Genomic DNA, 13,407 nt, shown 5'->3' with positions numbered 1-13,407 from the left:
CTGGCCTTCAAAGAATCAGTCAGGAGCTGGCAAGGGATCCTCTTAAATGAGAACAATCCCAAGTTATCCTTCACGGCCTTCCTGACGGTTCTCAAGTCACAGAAAACTTGTTGGAGAGACGGTTCATGCATTTCGTTGGGTCTTCCTCGATCCTCTTCTCCAGACTATCCAAGAACTCAAAATCATCTTCAAATTGTGTCCTTCACTTCCTGCTACCCTTGAAAGATATTTTCCATTAATTTTCATTTCAGCAATCTTGAAAACAAGATTCCTGGAGCACTTCATAATATCCATAATCTTTTGCTCATTAATTCCTGCATCAATGATATCAGGGATGTGCTATCTTTTTGCATCTGAATCACTCATGATGGATAACTATTGAATTGTTTATTACTGTTGGTTATCCACGAAAGACTAAGGACGGAATGTAAAGAAAATAACTTCAAAAACTTTTCATAATAATGAGAAAACGAGAGCTAATTACCAATTATGAACCCTGTACAGTAATGATTATGGTTTGGACTATGTGCTAACCCGTCCCAGGGAAGTGCACAAACTCCAAAATACTCAAAAGCCAGAATTGAACTAAATATATTTTCTTAAAATAAACTTACTACAATTTTATGGCAACAACAACGTCTTTTATCACAGAAGGCTGAATGGTTTTTGATTCAGATAGTAACCATATAATTAAGGTTATAATTGTAGAACACTTTTTTTTAATGATTACACAAAAGAAACTATATTTTAATTCAAAATATATCTGAAAATCGCAATTGAAAACGAGTAGTCTTAATTTAGAATCCTCTTCATCTAAATGTCTCATAGTGTATCTTTGTAAGCTCGAAAACTTTTCAGACCACCACCTTATATAGGTGAGTATATTCAAAAATCTGAAGAGTTTTACAAAGACACATACTATAAATATACTAAAATATATCCATAAGTTTTGTTCAATAGGGATGATAAAACAAAAGAATATTTATTATCTGTAGGGTGGTGTAACTTTCTGTAGTCTGAGCGAAGCTAATTTATGTATAGATTGCTTGAGACCGCGTGTGTCTCCTCTAAGTGATAATGATAATTATTATTCAGGGATTTTTTTTTGTCGCAATACTCCTCTTAATCGTTCTATTTACAAACTAATGTAAGTAAACAACGATCATACTCTAATAAGACAAATACCGACATTGAATGAAGGATATGAGAATTGATACTTAAGAGAGAATGTCGATGTTAGGAATAAATCAATGTGCTACAGATATATACTCCTATAATTAATTAACAAATTACATATGCATAATTTTTATAAATAAACTACATCAGGAAGTTTCATTTACATTTAGCAAATTTAGACTTAAATATTTTATGTTAACATTCTAAAGAACAGAAAACCTACAAAAGCTTGGAAGTGTCTCAGAATTAATAAAACCAACATGTATTCTCCCGGCTTTCTCAGTAGTAGACTGTTCTTTACAAAATTGAGATCCTATGTTTCTTAAAATTTTCTGAGAGGTCCAGGTTCTCTGAAGTCTGTATCCCAAAGTAAAAAAATATCTTATAACTTTTTGGTTCAACAAATTTTCTTTCTTGAAATACTGTTTTCATAATTAATAAAAATATTGTATCAAATAAATTAACCAATTTTGTACTAGGCTTTTCAATTTTTAATTTGAATAAAGTTGTCTCTTAAGTTTATTCGACTTCACATAAAAATCACAAATTTATACTTTTTGACTAGTCATTATGTAATTTGAAATTTTGATATCTTAACATCCTTAGTATCTTGTCACAAGAAACTGAATAGTCATCATTAGAGATAAAAATAGTACAATAACTACCTCTTTACATGTAACAGATCTTAACTTAATTATATGTAGACATTGTACATCCCTAGCCATACAGGCAATATTATCCAGACTCATTTGCTGGAATGAGGACATTCTACGATTACTCACTTCACAAAAGAATACCAATTATTTTCGAAATCTTGCATATTATTTCCATCACGTTTTAAAGAATGAAACTTTTGTGTGTTCATTTCTATTCCTCTCAACCACCTCTGAGAATAAGGATGTGGTCACAAACTTTTTCTCTTTACTTTCCTGCATAACAGTGTTGATTTCAGTCATTACATTTTGGAACTCATCGAATGAATCGTCACAGTCCTCTTGATAAGTCTTTTCCTGGTCATTTTCCTCCCTTTGAAGCTCTAGACCAATAATTTCATCACTATGACTAGTGAGATTTCTTGAGCCGTCTTTCGCCCGTGGGTCAAAAAAAAAAGGACTAAACATAAATAAAATAAAAAGACACAAACGGGGGGGGGATCCTAGGTAACTAGAATTCTATGAATTGGTTAGACCAACGTTTACCAAAGTGGGAGATATCCACTTTTATACTTTGATCCAGGGGGCAGCATTGCGAAGATGGGCAATGGGGACGGTAAAGTAAAAAAAAAAAAATCAGTGATGACATTTTGTTATATAAAACAAACAAATTGATCTGCAAAAAGAAATAAAAAAATATGACTACATGATAGCAGCAATGAATATCTTGAACCTTATTCGGTTCATAGGAAATATGTACATTTTATCGATATTGTATTAATGTACCTTATTTTTGGCGCCTTTATATTCTATCCTATACTCAGCATAGTATTACTCTCAAATACAAACAGATTACTAAGAATAAATATCTATACTTTAGTTAAAAATTAAAGGACAACCCTAATTCTGTAACTTAAAACGTCAAGCAAGTACTTAAAGGACGTCCAGTAATTATAAAACTGTATTAAGGTATATTTTGCATCAATTATCTTTCATTTCTTTGACTATTTAGAACAAAAGATATTGAGAGTCATGAAACCTATTTTATGCATGCAGTTGTAAATAAGTCACCAGACAAAGTTATGAAGTATATACCTCTCAGTAATAACCTTGTTCAACAAAGAATGTATGACATGCCTTAAAACATGGAAGATCAACTGTGAAACATTCTTGCTGCCATATAGTTTAGCATTATGTTAAAATTATACTAGAAAACAAATATGTGCTTCTTGCTTATTTTGATATTTGTCCAAGATGAACAGTTGGTTCAAGAAATGATATTTGTAAGAAATATTACAATAAATATTAAAGATGAGTCGGTTTTTGGATATCATTGATAATTTTTTCCAAGAGAAAAACATCCCACTTGCTAACATTCTTACGATGCAATAGATGGTGTACTGTCCATGATAGATAGTGACCGGTGTTCATTGTTTTCTTCAACGGCATACTTTTTTGAAAGCTCGGCATTGATAAGGATGAAGAATTTAATCGTTTATTGTTACACACAGAAGTTACATGACTATCAATAAGAAAGTTCTTTGAAACTTTTTTTCAGGTATGAGATCTTTTTTTTATTTGAAACTATAAATTTTATTCTAAGATTGAAACCAAATGAAATAAACGGAATTCAAAACATAATAGTTTTATGGTAAAATACGTAATTTATTTTTAAGTTACTGAATTTTGGAATCACTTCCTGCACTAACAAAGTAGAGTATTGGAAGCGTGGTAAAAAATAATTTGATTTGAATATGAGTCTATTAAGAAGAAAAAGTATTAAGTAGCTCACTTTCACTTAAGAGGATAGAAATCCGAACAATTGTATTGCCTCTTAAAGACTGAAAATTCAACATTATTTTTGAAATGAATACCCACACTCACCTATCCCTAACTCGTATAAAAACCAATCATGGGATGTCATCATTATTGTTCATAAATAAATATGACAACTATTGAGTTGTAATAACTGCTCACAAACCGTTTATACTTATGAACAAAAGTAAACATCCAGTGTAGAATGCGCATGTAAAAAAAATAGCAACCAAAAATCAATATGATAACCCGAACAATTTGAAGAATGTTTTGGAGAAGAGAAATAATAATATTCATGACGTTACATTAGATCAGCTACAATTAGTTGTGACAAAAGAGGAAGGAGACAAGGATATAAACAAGGATATTTAATAGAATTACTCCAATTTTGATCCCCAATTCTACTCTGAGTCCAACAAGGACTTACAATCACAACTCCACAACAAATCCTCGGGGTTATGCTCCGTCTTTTATGAGCACACACGAACGTACAAAAAACAGGTTTTGAATACACTTGAATCTATTTTGGAAAGAATGTCCACTACTAAGGAATTAAATAATAGTGACAACTGCTGAGGGAAATAAAATTTGTTCTGATACTCCCAAATACAAATTAACAGGCCACCTAAAAAACAAACCGGATTTACATGAATGTTTACGAAAAATCGTTACATGAATTAAGAGTCGATGAATAAGGATGTGAAAGTTGTCTAAATCTAAGTGAGTATATATTAAGAAGTAAAATTACATTTTAGGAACTTTGATAGACGAAATATCTGCTGAAAAACTTTAGTACTCCTTATTAGCTAATACGTTTGAATGTTTAAAATAAAGAAAAAAAATCTATAAAAGCACATATATCTTGCAGGTTACAAATTAATACTACTATTGGTACATCCCTATCAATGAGCCCCTCCTCTCCATTTTTACTCACATAATTAATTAAAACATGCAATAATTATAAGTTTTATTGACTTCGGTTATTAAGCCATTAAAGATGATAATGTTTTAGGGTTTAAAAAAACTCGGCGGTAAAGTTTATTTATTAATTATTGAAGCGAGAGAGTTATGTATATATTTTTAAATCTAAAAGGACCCATGGGGCCTTAATTGCAGAATAAACCTATCTCTAGTATCAGTAATATATTGATATAATAATATGTATATAATTTGAAGAAATTGTTGTTATTATTACATGAAAAATTAAATAAACATAGTCAGATAGCTAGAATTTGTATTTACACAAATGAAACTTCATGAAAAAATAATGAAGTTATCATATAGTTATTTTTATTTGAGACAATTATAGAAGCAATGTAGATGTAGTCCACTATTCCATCTATGACGCTAAAGTTTTGCGTTTTCCTTACTCATTGGACATTTGCAACATATTAACTAAGAAATATATCTGATACCTTTGTTGCCTTTTTGTCAACTTTTTGCAAGCTGTTCCTGTCAAAAATAGATGGGTAGTGGGTCTTTGTCTCTCTGCTACATGATTGATAAGCGTCTATCATAATATATGACGAAGGAATTATAAGTAAGGGAGATATACATTTGTTCTAGCTTTCATGGATTGCAAGGCATACACATCAGAAGTACTACTGAGTAGTTAAATATAGTCCACCACCCTTTCCTTCATACACATCTGTTATTCCATCTAAGAGACCAATTCATCCTACACCCTTTTTTATATTTCGAAACACAATTAAGGACTGTCATGTTTATTTGCTTCTTTTCAAATATATTCTACTCGCTGGTTTTAGAGCAGGGTCTCCCAAACTTTTTCAGGCTGACGCTCCTTGGTCTCAATATAAACTTCTAGCTCCCCCTCCATAAACACATAAAAGGTTTTTTTTTATTTTCTAAATTGAATATAATTCCTACATGTGTTGTAGGCACTGTTATATTAGTTCCTCCATAGTAGCTTCAAGCTTACTCAAAAGAAGACTTAGATCCACATTTTCGGTAGTTCTAAGCAGGCTTGTGAACGGAACGCTAAACAGAATTGATTTTTTTTTAAAATGTTGAACACTAAAAATGAGATTTTAGCGTTCCTTTCCAATACTACTAACTAAAAAATCCAGAAATCAAACTTGATATTTTTTAAAATACTTTTTTAAATATAATTTAAAGGCCTAATAAGCAAAGACATCCGCTGGGGAGACCTATTTTGAGGCAGTGGCACAGGGGGAGGGGGGTTGAAGGGGAACTTTTCGAAGACTCTTAATAAACACAAAAATTTCTAGTTTCTCTAACTTAAATTTAACATATGAACTTGACCAGTTCTATAATTCTGAATCATGGAACAGAGGCTCATCCTTTGGCCGTGAATGTAAGCAAACAGCCCACTGAAAATCCCTGAGGACCACTTAATGAAATAACAAGAGGCCTTTGCTAAGATAATTAAGTGATGCTGGCATCATGGCCTGTAGCCTGGGCCTGAAGGCTGCACACACATTGACGACGTGCCCTGGGATATGGACAGCCACTTCCTCTCCGAGCAGGTCTTTAGTCCATCAACGCTGGGATAGGGAACGACACAGTCACTACTTTTGACATAGCCAAAGTCGAGTGGATTAATGTCAGCCGAGGAGGGTTAGAAGAATTTGGAAAAATTATCTTGAGCCATTTGTGCGTGGTACTGGCTGTTTTCCCCGGGGCGGAGTCCTGCTGGAACACATAGATTCCCTCTGGGTAGTTTGACTTATCCTAGGATTAGACTACCTCCCTGAGGATATCCTGGTGCTCCTTAGTCCAGATTTTTAGGCCTTTCAAGAAACAATACAGGGGCATCCTGTCAGATGCCATGATTCCCAGTATCATCGTAGAGGCTGGGAACTTAGCTAGGTCGACCGCGCAGAACCTCATCAGGAGGCGAGGTAGCCGTCGTCCCTGAAGTTTCTCAACTGGTCCACGGTCCAGCTTTTCTTGTCTAGTTGCTCTGCTGGGCTTGAATCAAATCGGCTACACTTCGCCTTTTGGCCTCTACCTATTTCGACAATGAATAAACTGATTTAAGTAACTTGAAGCTCATTTCAATAGTAATATTCACGGAATTATGTGTTAAAAATATTGAAATCTAGTTCTCAAATGATGACTCCCTGACACTAGCAAAGTGGAAGTCGCGATTTAATGTCGTACAGGGTATATGGTACTAACAAATGATGGGACTGCGGAACGGAACAGAAATAATGGGTAAACCCTGAACGAAAAAAAAATATTGGAACACTGAATGGAACGCCAAAGTAGGAGAACGGTAACAAGGCTGATGTTGATTTGAGTGAAAATAAGTTAGGCAATTATCCAGTAGCCGCATTCTAACGAATATGATGTCGGGAAACAAAATAAAATATAATTTCCCCATATTTCGTAATAGACTGGATAGAGGTTTAATACTTTTTTTTGTCGCCAAAAATCTTGCTATGATATCTTCTCAAGCTGAGAATTACCGAACGTTGTGATCCATGTCTTATTTTACTGTGTTTAGACCTGATATGGAGGAACAAACAATTACTCTACCTACAATTTTGAAAGAAAAACTTATGTGTGTTTAGGGAGGGGAGGGGGGATTAGCTATAAGTTTATATTGTAGCCATGGGAGTACCAGGCTGAATTTTTTTTGGGTAACCCTGAATTAGACCAATGTGTCACAATGCCATATCATAAATCTTCATAGTATTTGTCAAATAAAAAAATGGGAAGAAGAAAACCCTCCCTGATTTTCTTATGTGTGCGATGAGTGAAGAGATATGAAGAGGACTTGAAATGAAATAATACAATTACTATTTCATTAAACATGATGCAAATATTTTCTAGATAAAACATCTAAAAAGGATTCCAGAGAGTAGATTACCTATGAGAGAAGACCTCAAATAACAATAAACACTATTTGTGAACACTAATTGAAACACTTTCAAGTTCATGCTTACATATATTCACTATTCAAGTATGTAAACAAACTCTAAAAGCACATTTTATATTTATTTATGTACCTTGAAGAACATACCCATCTTCACTTATCGATAAATAAAACGTTATCTCAAATTTTATTTATTTGCGAGCACTAATGAACTTTTTAATAACTACCAGATCCTGCAATTTGTTATATCTATGTATAGTTTTTCTCCTTAGAGATTTGCAGAACCGCATTAGAAATCCCTTAGTTGTAGCAGAGTTGAAAAACTTTTTGTTGAGTTTTTGTAATAAAATCAAGCCGATTCATTTTATGAAGTCATTATTTATTCGTTCCAGTCAAATCCTATGGACTGGTCCATAAAAATGACAGTCCTTCAGACTCTTACTACTCGAACTGATTAAAAAAAAGAAATAAATATAGTCGAGGGACGTCGTCAAAGACCATACTTTATAAGTTTTAGGACTGAATTGGACCGGGCCGTGACTGAAATGGACGGGCCCCGCAGTCATCATTCCTAAATAAAGACTGACACAACAATACTGACATAGTTACAAGAGCATTAACTATAATTAAAAATCCCCCTAAAATGTTTTTGAAAGTGGTTGAATCAAAAGCCTACTTTGTAATGCTAAAGGAAATTGTATCAATATTAATAAAGAGAGAGACTCACTATTTGGAGTTGTTTCCTAGAGTCTCATAAATGTATGAACCTATTACCTAAATTGTAGAAAAGGTTTAAAAGCCACAAACATGTAAACGGTCATAATTTTCTCTAAGTGATTTTTTATGTAACAGTGAGATGCTTTATACCACTGTAGACTACACTATGGATGGAGGAGCTGCTACTATCTTATGTGTAAAACTATGATCATGTTATGGACTGAAAAAAAAGAAGTGAATACTTATTTTGTGAATTACAAAATATGAAATTTTTTCAAAATTGTAGACTATTTAGTTTATACCTTATTATTTTTTGTTAATGAATTTTTACCTCATAATCAATTTTATTTGCAAATATTGAGAGATGACATTCACACCAAAATTAAAACCTATTGTTTAATAAATCTTATGAGCGGTGCAAATCTTAATTTTAATATATATTAACATACTAATTCATAGTACATTGAAAGAAGGAAGTATTTAGTTACTAAAAAGAAGTAAGGAATGTTACGACGACTAATGTATACTTGGTTTTTTTAGAATTTTAATTTCCATTTTTGTTTTTGTTTTTTCTAACAAATATGTCAAGTTATTAATGGCAATATGGAACGGATTTGGAACGATACTACCCTAAAATATCAGCAAGATATTTGAACAGAATTATTAGGTCTTATGAAACTTTTGGGAAGTAATTGTTTTTAATGTAAATTTTAGAATATTGTCTCGGTTTTTAGTTTTTTTTTTAAAGTTTTATTATTTATGATCGTTTTACTCGTCATATTCCATTTCCAATTGTTTTAATACATATACTCATGTTTTATTAATTTCCCAAATTTATTTATAGCCGTGTATTAGCACGTATTGAAAGGTTCTTCGGGACGGGAATGATTTCAAACTAAAATGTTTATTTATGTTGTATATAACTCAATTCCTCTACCTACATATTTTATATCCTAATATAAGTTTTTATGAGCCTTAATAAAAAAATACTGTTGAAGGAACATTAGAAAGGCCTTTGATCGTTTCAGAATTATTTTATGAGACTCCTGAATTCACTATGGATCATGCATTGTCCATTTGATTAATCCGGGCTGCTAAGCGTTCCGATATTTTGGTGTTCTCTTTAAGGTTTTTTTAAATAGTCTGTTGAATATTTGTGTTCAAATGGTCTATAACTGACTAAAATCGATCCAATTACTGTCAAAACGGAGGCCCAAATTTTATTTGTGCTCAGCACAGCAACAGGACAAGAACAATTGAACTGAAGACTAGTCGAGAAAATGTAAGAGCTACCGTTACCTCGCCTACACGGTCGATTAGGTTCTGCCAGTCAGCCAGACTAAGTTCCCAGCATCTGCAATGATGCTGGGAATCGTTGCAATGGCTCGAGGAGAATTTTTTCCGATTTCTAAAAACAAAATTTGTCGCCTCCCTCCTTGCACAACATGAATCCCATCAACTATGGTACCTGGGATATGTCAAAAGTAGGACCTGTCCCGTTTCCAATCAAAGTGTCGACGAGCATCATCCCCCTCTGTTCCACTACCGCCAATTAGACTCCCAAGTGTTCGTCTTTGCTTTATCAACCCTTTAAATCATATTTTAAAAAATCTATATAAATTTTGATTTCCTGAATTTTTTTAAGTATTAATGGTACAAACACGCTATCTAAAAGATAGCCAATTAAAATTATTTTATTTATATTTAGCTTGTTTATGTTAAAATTCTAAATTAAAACGATCTACTCTAAACTATAATTATATAATAGGTAAATCTGTTTTTTAAAACTTCCTTGTCCACAACAATTTTGTTTTCTTTCCATTTCTTTGACATTCTTTATGTGAAAATGCTGATTTTGGTAAATATGAAGTAATTTTTTCAAATGTTTGACCTTGTGATTTATTTATTTTAATTGCCATTGCTGGCTTTCTTCAACAATAATGAAGATTGAAGATACATCCTAGGATTAACTTCCTAATCCTCTTCTTCCTTCATTTACCAAATTCCATTTTTGATTCGTATTTAATATATATACGTTCTCCCTTTTTCCATTAGAACAATAATTCGTTTTTTGGATTTTTATTAGACACGAGGAAGCGATCTTGTTTAACAAAAAAATCAACTTATTTATAAAAAAACCAACTTGCCCTGCAGAGTCCATTAATCTAGTCGTAGCAGAATGAAACATTATTTTACTTACGTAACTCAGAAGCCTGAACAACGTTTATTTTATGTCTAAATTCTTTATCTGTATCTGGTTTTGAAGCTTTTATCATTTTTTTAAGTGGGATGTACGTTACAACACACTACATAAATTATTTTAATAATATAAGATTGGGACGGAACGCTAAAATTAACTTTCAGAATTCATCGTTCAAAAAAAATTCCCTTCCGTTCAGCTTACAGTTAATTGAACACACTTTCCATGGAACGCTGTTCAATTTTGCCTTCCATTCAGAAGCCTGGATAAATGCATCGAATTATAAAATATTTGTTTTTCATACACTTATCGATCCAAAAGGAAAAAAGAAAAATACTACATCCTGACTCCAAAAAATTTATTATAAGCATATGTACATATTTTTATATTCCTTCGATTATCTCTTTCTGATAAAAATTCGTTTTCTACAATCTTTAAAATGTTCTTAGATATTTATTCTAAAGAAATAAATTGTTATACAACGCTTTTTCAAAAAATATTTGACTTAATGAAAAAAAAAAAAAAAACCTTATAGAAAGATCCCTTGATTATTATCACCAATTCTTTTCAGCACTTATATTATAAAACATTTGATGACGAAAATACTAGGAGAATCAGTCAAATTTTTCCGCCATTTCCTGATGATAAATTATCCGAATTATATTTTAAGAATAAGTAAAAATTTGCAAGAACTGCTTTTATTTTCTTCTTTTGTGGTGAGGGGGAGTACAAATTACGTACGCAAATTTTTGGCATATATCGCATAATACATTTTATATGTTTCCATCTTCCTCCTACCTGTGTACGTACTTTTTACAAACACCACTGAAAACATGGAAATGACCATTAAAAAATTTCAATCGTAGTAGGATTGGCCTTTAACACCTTTTTTTGAATCACATTTTGTTAGAATAATTTCGATTCAGAGCCATATTTAAAAGTATTTTAGCATTCAACAGATAAACTATATATTAAGTTATCTTGTTCCTACAAAATGGGTCAAATCATACAAAATCAAGTATGTTGGCCAATATTTTTTCCATTGCATAGTACTTATATAGCTACCTGAATATCTAAAACTAAAGACTTAGATTATTATTAAAACTAAACATGATTTTTAGAGCAAATCTTTTGAAGCTTTCATATAAGGTTAATTGTTTTTCAATTAGCTTTCAAATAAGACATTTCATTTTAATTCATTATACTTAAATGTTTTTATTAATCTTTAATAACTAACACTTTCATCTATATAGTCATTTCACTTGATGACGCACCAGAAGTTTGTATGGGAAGTTTTTATGTTTTTATAGTCCAGACTTGAAACCAAGTGTCTATAGGCAACACCCTTGCTTGTAAAAACTAGGCCTGAATAAAGGCATGTGGAAATTGTTTGTCCTAGTTTTTTGTCAATAGGGATAAGGGGTTCTACCATAAGTAGGAAGTTGGATTATAATTCGGAACAAGTTATCGAACATAACGGGGTATGCTTGGCTTAAATTGCATGATTCTAACTCTTCCCATAAATCATTGAAGTAAAAAAATTAAAGATTTAATTCTTCTATTTTTCCTAAAAATTTAATTTCTCCAATTTTTTTGTGAATAACTGTGGATTTTCTAAATTTTCCATCAAAAAATTTTTTTTAAATTTTTTTGTAAAAAAATCCAAAAGCAAAGCTATATACTTTATACACCCTGTATAAAAGTTCGATTCTGTATATTATTTCGTTTTCCTATATTGATAAACTCAGCTATTCAGACAAACATTGCTTTATTAATAGAGGTTATAAAACAATTGATTTTTTTGGTAAAATGAATAGATAATATTCATTCATTCTTAGAAAATAGGCAAATATGTACTTTCTTCTATCATAAAAATATAAACGGACAAAAATTCACAAATTTATTATTCATTTACGAAAATAAAAAACATATTTGTGAATATATAAATAATTTTATATAAAAAGCATATTTTCACTTTCTTTTTTAAGAAGCACACATTATTTTATTTTACATATTTTAAGAAAAATTGAAAAAAATTCCCAATGATTTGACAATTATTCAATGGAAATGCCGTGTTTTATTGTATTAATATACTATATCCATCTTCCAAATTTAAATTACTTGATATTCATTTAGTTTTCAAGGTATGGAGGTACGAAGAGTGAGGTAATTATTCCTTTTTTAAAACAATGTATGACGTCTTAAGTATGACCCTTCCCCCCCTTACTCTTTAAAATTGGTTCTGGCGTTCCTGATCCCCAATTTTACAAAAAAAAGAACAAAAAAACCTCACCATCTTGTCAATAAAGTATGAAGTAGATTCAATGACAATATTACACATAACCTTGTAAGTATCAAATATCTATAAATTACATAAATGAATATACAGTTACTTTGTCCAATCAAGGGGTATGAATTACTTATTATTTAATATACCACGGCTCCCTCGTGTATCTATCGTGAATTATGACAGATTTGTACAAAAGTATTTTCAATTATTTTATGGTCTTTAGTCAAGCTTTTAATTAATAAATAAAAAAATTGCAAATTTTTTATTTCTAATTGAGTTAATTTGCTTAGGTATTTTATATAAAATACTATTTGTGGGAAAATAAATGCATTTACAGGTACTTTTTTTTTGTTTGGGGGAAGGGGGGAGGTAAAATTTGAGAAAAATAATAATTTTTTCAAAAATCAAATCAAATATCAATAGAATATTAAATTTGTTGCAATAAAATTAGAAAAGTTTTCAGGTATTCATAAAAAATTACATTTTTTTCAAAAAAAATTGAAAATTTTTATTTTTAAATATATAATTTTATGAAAAAATATTTAAAAAATTGACGGCTATTGACCAAAAAAATTTTTTGAAACAAAATTTCAAATATTAAATATTTTGGATTTTTTTTTAATCCTAAATTTTGGGGGGAAAAAAGTTCAAAAATTAAATTTCAGATAAATCTTTTAAAATAAAATGTCAAATA

Source organism: Lepeophtheirus salmonis, chromosome 2 (genome assembly GCF_016086655.4).
Source record: "Lepeophtheirus salmonis chromosome 2, UVic_Lsal_1.4, whole genome shotgun sequence".
Classification (NCBI taxonomy): Eukaryota; Metazoa; Arthropoda; class Copepoda; order Siphonostomatoida; family Caligidae; genus Lepeophtheirus; species Lepeophtheirus salmonis.
The sequence above is the reverse complement of the archived record's forward strand: the minus strand, read 5'-3'. Positions refer to the sequence as shown.